Source organism: Argiope bruennichi, chromosome 1 (genome assembly GCF_947563725.1).
Source record: "Argiope bruennichi chromosome 1, qqArgBrue1.1, whole genome shotgun sequence".
Taxonomy (NCBI): Eukaryota; Metazoa; Arthropoda; class Arachnida; order Araneae; family Araneidae; genus Argiope; species Argiope bruennichi.
This window is the reverse complement of record NC_079151.1, coordinates 151,251,612-151,259,083: the sequence shown is the minus strand read 5'-3', so window position 1 is coordinate 151,259,083 and position 7,472 is coordinate 151,251,612. Positions and strand designations below refer to the sequence as shown.

At 35.8% G+C, this 7,472-nt stretch overlaps 1 non-coding gene across 1 annotated transcript in view; it reads right to left on the bottom strand.

The window, feature by feature from the left end:
- The window catches only part of LOC129981804 (small subunit ribosomal RNA), a 1,814-nt gene extending 12 nt beyond the window's left edge, over positions 1 to 1,802 (bottom strand). Inside the window, exon 1 of the ribosomal RNA XR_008785363.1 lies at positions 1 to 1,802. This exon is cut by the window's left edge and continues 12 nt beyond it. This is a non-coding gene — a ribosomal RNA (small subunit ribosomal RNA).
- Between the last annotated feature and the right edge of the window lie 5,670 nt (positions 1,803 to 7,472).

The following is a 7,472-nucleotide window of genomic DNA, read 5'->3' as shown; positions in this document are numbered from 1 at the left end:
CGCAGGTTCACCTACGAAAACCTTGTTACGACTTTTACTTCCTCTAAATGATCAAGTTTGGTCATCTTTCCGGCACACCGGCTCGACCAAAAGGCCAATCCGAGCGCCAGTCCGAAGACCTCACTAAATCATTCAATCGGTAGTAGCGACGGGCGGTGTGGACAAAGGGCAGGGACGTAATCAACACGAGCTGATGACTCGTGCTTACTGGGAATTCCTCGTTCATGGAATCAATTACACTTTCCAATCCCCAGCACGAAGGAGGTTCAACGGGTTACCCAGTCCTTTCGGACAGGGAAAGCACACGCTGATTCCTTCAATGTAGCGCGCGTGCGGCCCCGGACATCTAAGGGCATCCCAGACCTGTTATTGCTCTGTCTCGTGCGACTAAACGCCGCTTGTCCCTCTAAGAAGAACGTCCCACTACAAGAGGATGGGAACGTCTATTTAGTAGGCTAGAGTCTCGTTCGTTATCGGAATTAACCAGACAAGTCGCCCCACCAACTAAGAACGGCCATGCACCACCACCCACAGAATCAAGAAAGAGCTCTTAATCTGTCAATCCTTCCTGTGTCCGGGCCGGGTAAGTTTTCCCGTGTTGAGTCAAATTAAGCCGCAGGCTCCATTTCTGGTGGTGCCCTTCCGTCAATTCCTTTAAGTTTCAGCTTTGCAACCATACTTCCCCCGGAACCCAAAAGCTTTGGTTTCCCGGAAGCTGCCCGGCGTGTCATTTGAGGAACACAGCCGGATCGCTGGCTGGCATCGTTTATGGTTAGAACTAGGGCGGTATCTGATCGCCTTCGAACCTCTAACTTTCGTTCTTGATTAATGGAAACATTCTTGGCAAATGCTTTCGCAGTAGTTCGTCTTGCGACGGTCCAAGAATTTCACCTCTAGCGTCGCAATACGAATGCCCCCGTCTGTCCCTCTTAATCATTACCTCGTGTTCCGAAAACCAACAAAATAGAACCGAGGTCCTATTCCATTATTCCATGCACAATTATTCAGGCGTCGCGCCTGCTTTGAGCACTCTAATTTTTTCAAAGTAAACGTGAGGGTCTCCGCCCACAACCGGTGAAGATCATAGACAGAAGCCCCCTGAACGCTCGGCAGCGAACAGTAACCACCGGTAGGCGGACCGTCCGGCCGGAGCTGAGATCCAACTACGAGCTTTTTAACCGCAACAACTTTAATATACGCTATTGGAGCTGGAATTACCGCGACTGCTGGCACCAGACTTGCTCTCCAATGGATCCTCGTTAAAGGATTTAGAGTGTACTCATTCCAATTACGGGGTCTCAAAAGAGTCCCGTATTGTTATTTTTCGTCACTACCTCCCCGTGCTGGGAGTGGGTAATTTGCGCGCCTGCTGCCTTCCTTGGATGTGGTAGCCGTTTCTCAGGCTCCCTCTCCGGAATCGAACCCTGATTCCCCGTCACCCGTTACGACCATGGTAGGCGCGTAACCTACCATCGACAGTTGATAAGGCAGACACTTGAAAGATACGTCGCCGGGACGAGCCCGTGCGATCAGCCCAAAGTTATACAGAGTCACCACAAGAGACGGACACGAGGCCCGATTGGTTTTGGTCTAATAAAAGCGCTCGTTCCCGAAGGTCGGAGCTCTGCTGCATGTATTAGCTCTAGAATTGCCACAGTTATCCAAGTAGTAAGGTACGATCCAAGGAACCATAACTGATTTAATGAGCCATTCGCGGTTTCGCCTTAATACGGCATGTACTTAGACATGCATGGCTTAATCTTTGAGACAAGCATATGACTACTGGCAGGATCAACCAGGTAACTTCCATCGTTCGTTAGAACGTTCGGAAAATGCACTCCGAATCCTTACATTTCACGAGTCGCGACCATCTCAGTCGCGGGGGACGCCTCGACAACGGAGGATCCCTCAGTCAATCTCGCTTTTTGTGTAGGTATTCCCCGTGCAATCTACAGAGGTTCTATAGTCTCACGACTTCCCCGACGGCTTCAACGCCGCGGGGCGAGTGCGGAGGCATCGAGAAGATATGTGCGCTGGACACAGATGCAGAAAACCAATCAATTCCTTTAAGTACGGTTCTGCTCGTCGCGTCAACGGCACGGGGGCCGAGCCGCTCGCAGAGAGGCTGAGATAGTTTGGAAGCGGCCAGAAAGACGGAGAATACCTCCCCGCCGATCGCAGCCTTCGTAGCAGAAGAATAACACCCTCGATCCCGGAGGCAGCGTCCGACCGACCCATAAAGAACCGAGAACCGATCCGATCGGGCACGACAGACCCACCGTCAACGTTAGAGGACCGCTTTCCCGGAGGTAGCCAACCGGTACTAACAACCCAATCCCGTTGCCGAGACCTAAGACAGGTTCGCGAGATTACGACGCGTTTTTAAAACGCATTCTGTCTCGCGATCGACCACTGTTTCCAGCAGTCACCTGCTACTCATATAGGGCTACGGACGATCCCCGACGTTCCGCTCGTGATCGCGAGTGGCGCGCGCTTTGCCCAGCCACCAGGCGACCGGAAGAAGCCGCCGCGGGCGAAAATAAGAAAAATTGTGCACAGGCAACCCGTTTCGCCGAACTAGTGCTACGTAGTATTTAGCGCTCTTCTCGGTGATTGGACTTTGAAGAAAATCGCGACTTCTCCCCTATTTGCACTTAGAAGGAAATCTCGGGTAGCGACTTCTCACTTTCTCGTGCTCCGGTTAGGACTTTGCCGAAAATCTCACATCGTCGGACTTGGACGGAAAACTAGCGAAGCGACTATCACCTTATCGCGCGTTCTGATTTGGAGTTTGCTGAAAAACGCGACTTCTCACATCGTCGGACTTAGTAGAAAATTTCACCTTATCGCGTGCTCCTATTAGGACTTTGCCGAAAATCGCGCATCTCTATTTTTCCTTAAAATGTTTACATTTTGACTTATCTTTAATTACTTTTTGTGAATTTTTATTGATATTTATGAAATTGTTTATGCTTCTGAATTTAAAATGTTAAGTAACATTTATATCTTTAATTCACTCAAATACAAATTTATAGAGTTTTAATACGCTGAAATTAAGTTAAATACCTGTATTTGCAGAATGTATTCTTATTTAGAACTCAATTTGGTGTAAATATTATAAAAATAATGAAATAAAACCTTCAAATGTTGTTAAATACTTGATTCAAACCTAAAAGTAGGTCAAGCACTTAAATTCTAGTAAATTAAGATAAATGCCTGGTAAAGTTCATATTTAGATGCATTCGAAGAAAGAATTCAAGTGTTCTTTGAAGTAATTCTAATTTAGAACTCAATTTTGTGTAAAGAATGTCAAATTAGTGAAGTAAAAGATGTAAATGTTCTTGTATACTTCATATGAACTTCAAAGTAGGTCAAATTGTGTTAATGAGTGCACAAGTTGTTTAGTTTCCTTCATACAATGTGTAATGTATCTTCAAAATTCTTTAAACAGTGTAAAAAATGATATGTCTTTCAAATTAAAACAATTTCTACTGTAAATACTGAGTTAAGTACAAATACTGTCTTTTAATATGTTAAATTGAACATATAATTGAGTACAAGCTTTAATATAAATGTATTCCTTCATGTAACATAAAATATCAATCATTTGTGAATGAATGTTTTCATTCAGTTAATTACTGAGCTGAATCTTTCACTAATGCAAAATATTTCATGATATTGTAATCTTTCCTTCATGTAAAAATTGTGTTAAATGTAAAGATATTCTTATAGTGTGATAAATACAAATATATGGCTTGTATATTCAACTTATTAATGCATAAGAGTATGATTTCTTGCTGCATTTTTTGTGTATAATGATAAACATTCAGCCCCCTTCATGTTTCATGTAGTATCAATTATATTGTTCATTTATTTGAAATTTAGCTTCATGGTTAATCACTTGTGAAATGCTTACTCAAACTGCAAGTTGTTTTCATAATTCATGTTGAGTGAAATCATTATATTATGTAAAATTCAAACATACAATTTAGATATTCAAAACATTAGTGCTTATTACTTGTGGAAAGAAGTGATATGAAGAGGTAACAGTTGTATAAAGAAAGCTCAAGTCTTAAATGAATGTGTACTGTAAATGCAAAGATATGGTTTGTAAATTCAACAAATTTCTGCATAAAAATGTTATTACCACCTATATTTTGTGTGCAGATTCTTTATGTACTATTTACAATCAAAGAATGCATACATTTCTTCAAATATTTCATCAAGAATCTATATGATTATACTCAGTATGTCTGTAAGCTTCATCTTTAATCAGTGTGAAATGTTTCATCATATAACAGGTTGTTCTAATTATTAAATGTTGTTTATAATGTAAGGAAATCTTCATCTTCAGGTAAATACAATTTATAGATGCATATTACTTGTTCAAACAAGTTGGCTGTAATGAATGTATATTGTTTACTTTCACTGTAAATGTAACCATTTTCTAATATTAATGTTGTTTTCATGTACAGCATTCTCTTGTTAATGTTTAATTTTATGTTATATTCTGTTTAATACAGGCATAAAGCTTGTACATCCAATACATAAATGATTTAGAGTCCTTTGTACAACTATAATTTATGCGTGGGTTCCTATTTCTTCAAACAACATTTACATTCAAAGAATGTTTCATCTTAACTAAGCTTCATCTTCAAACTGTGCAAAATGTTAACATTGTTTACTTGTAATACAGTGTGAAATGCAATACCTTTCTCCTATTTCCTGTTGTTTATGTTTAATCTTGTTTAAAATGTGACTGACATACTTATTTCATGTTAAATACAAACATATAGTTTGTGGATTCTACTCATAGGTGTTTATTACTTGTTCAAACAGATTATGTAAATAGATAATACTTATATGAAGAATGCTTACTATAAAGTACATGTGTCATTTTACCTTACACTGAAATTGTAACCTCTATCTAATATTAATGTAAAATTTATAAGTATTTATTCATATAAACATTATGTGAAGTGTAATGTCATACTTATATTGTGTTAAATAGAGGCATACATTATTAAGATTGTTATTTCCAATTCTAATTAAAGTATAGCTCCTTTATACAATATTTACAATGAATGAATACATAGATTTCTTCAAATGTTTCATCCAGTATCTATATTAATATGTTCAGCTTCTTATTTACTTAATGAGAAATGTTTCTACATGTAACAAGTTGTTTTTAAAGTTCAATGTCATGTAAAATGCACTGTAATATAGTTTGAAGCTGCAATATGCAAGTGCTTATTACATGTTGAAACAAGTTATATGAATATGTTTGTATAAAAGCCCAACCTGTGTGTAATTTTACATTACTGAACAATTGTACACTCTAGATGTTGTAATGCATTCTTTTGTTCATGTGAAATGTTTCATTCATTATACATGTAAACACTGTATCAAATGGAACATTACAAATTACTTACATTGTGTTAAATACAGGCACAAAGTTTGAACATTCAATGAAGTTATTCAGTGAATTCAAAGAAGTTATTAAGAGTGTTTTTTACAACTGCAATATGTCTGCAAGGTTCTTCTTTCTTCATACAGTGTTTACAATAAGAATACATTAATTGCTTCTCATGTTTCATCAAATGTTTAAGTAAGCATATTCTTTAGTCTATATGAAATTTACCCATTTTTACATTTAGTGTTATGTGAAATGCAGTAAAATATTCATAAACTGTTAACTATAAACATACAAGAGCATATAACTTATACATGAAGTTGCATATAAAATGATTATTCTGTAAAACATTTATAAACATTGTAATTGTTATCTTTCTTTTAATGTAAACATTGTGAGAAATTCTTATAATGTGATAAGTACAAACACTAAGCAATTATTTTCAACATTTCAGTTAATTCTGTTTGTCGAAACAAACATCCATATTAAACTATGCCAGTTATTTGTAAGTTTTATTAATGTAAAGAATACTCAAAAAGTGTCGCATGTACTTGTTATGCATGAAACAGACCTTACAAGCTTCAATATTAAAAATGTTAACGTGTAAGACAGTTACATTCTTTTATACTGAGTGGTTTATATTTCCAATATCATTTATGTGAGATATCATTGATATCAAAAAGACATAAATTGCCTCTTATGTTTCCACAAACAACATTGTAACAACCATCTGAATGCTAAACATGTAAGTGCATACAACATATAAAGCTGCATGTAAAATGAAAATTCTTTAATTAATGCAAAACATTAACAAACATAGTAATTGTCATTTCTTTATGTTAATGATATGTGAAATGTTTCTAATGTGCTAGGTTATGATTTTCAATAATTCAGTAAATACTGTTTGTCGAAACAAGCTTACACATTAAACTATCACAGTTACTTGTAAGGTTTATTCTTGTAAATAACAATTAAATAATGTCAAATGTACTTGTTATTGAGAAAAGAACACATAAAAGTATTTATATTATAAAAGTAAATGTATAATACAGTTATATGATTGTGTATTGAATGGTATATCCTTCCTTCACCATTTTAGTCACAAACCATTGATATCAAACAGACCTATATTGTCTCTGATATGTAAACAAACATTATAATAATCATTTCAATGATACATTGTTTCAAATATTTGTCACATTTTGTCTGAAATTCAATAAATGCACAGTTCAGTACAATAAAGTCAATTCCATTTTCAAACATAATGCATGTGCACTATTAACATTATTATTAAAACGCATTAAACATAACAAGATACATTAACTTCAAATTACTATTAAATTCACTATCTTTAAAAAGTCATAAATTATATGTAATGCGTCTTTTTCATTGGTAGTTCTTAAATCTGGTGAAAATGATCTGTGTATATGTAACGATGAAGAATATTCTGTGTTGAAACATGACATGTTTAGATGAAAATAACTGAAATACCTTTATTAGCCTTAATGTTAGTAAAATTATGAATGCACAGTAGAACTCTTATTATCAATGAAAATTCTTTTTCTGATGTACTATATCTACAAATTTTTTAAATATAAGTAGTGCACACTGCAACTTGAATGTCAACGAGGAATCCTCGTAGTAATTCTCTACTCACAAATGTGAAAATGATACCTTTTCTAACCATTAAATCCATTGACCTCATTATTATCCTCCTTCAAATCATGTGTTTTTCAAATTAAAACACTTTTTGTGAAAATATTTATGAAATTTTGTCTAAAATACAATAACACTGCAGATTCCTTATATAGAAAAGAAGTGTAATTAATATATATTTTAATTGCAATCAATTTAATTTGGTACAAATGGTATGTCAATACGTAAGGATGAATAATGTTCTACGAAGAAACATTGCAAGTTTGTCTGAGTGATTCAAATTCATTTAATATCCTTAATGTGAAAAAAAATATTGAATGTAGTGTACTCAAATATTCATAAAAGTACTATTTTTAAAACTATTACAGTTCATACTTGGCCTAAAAAAAAGGAGCAGACACTG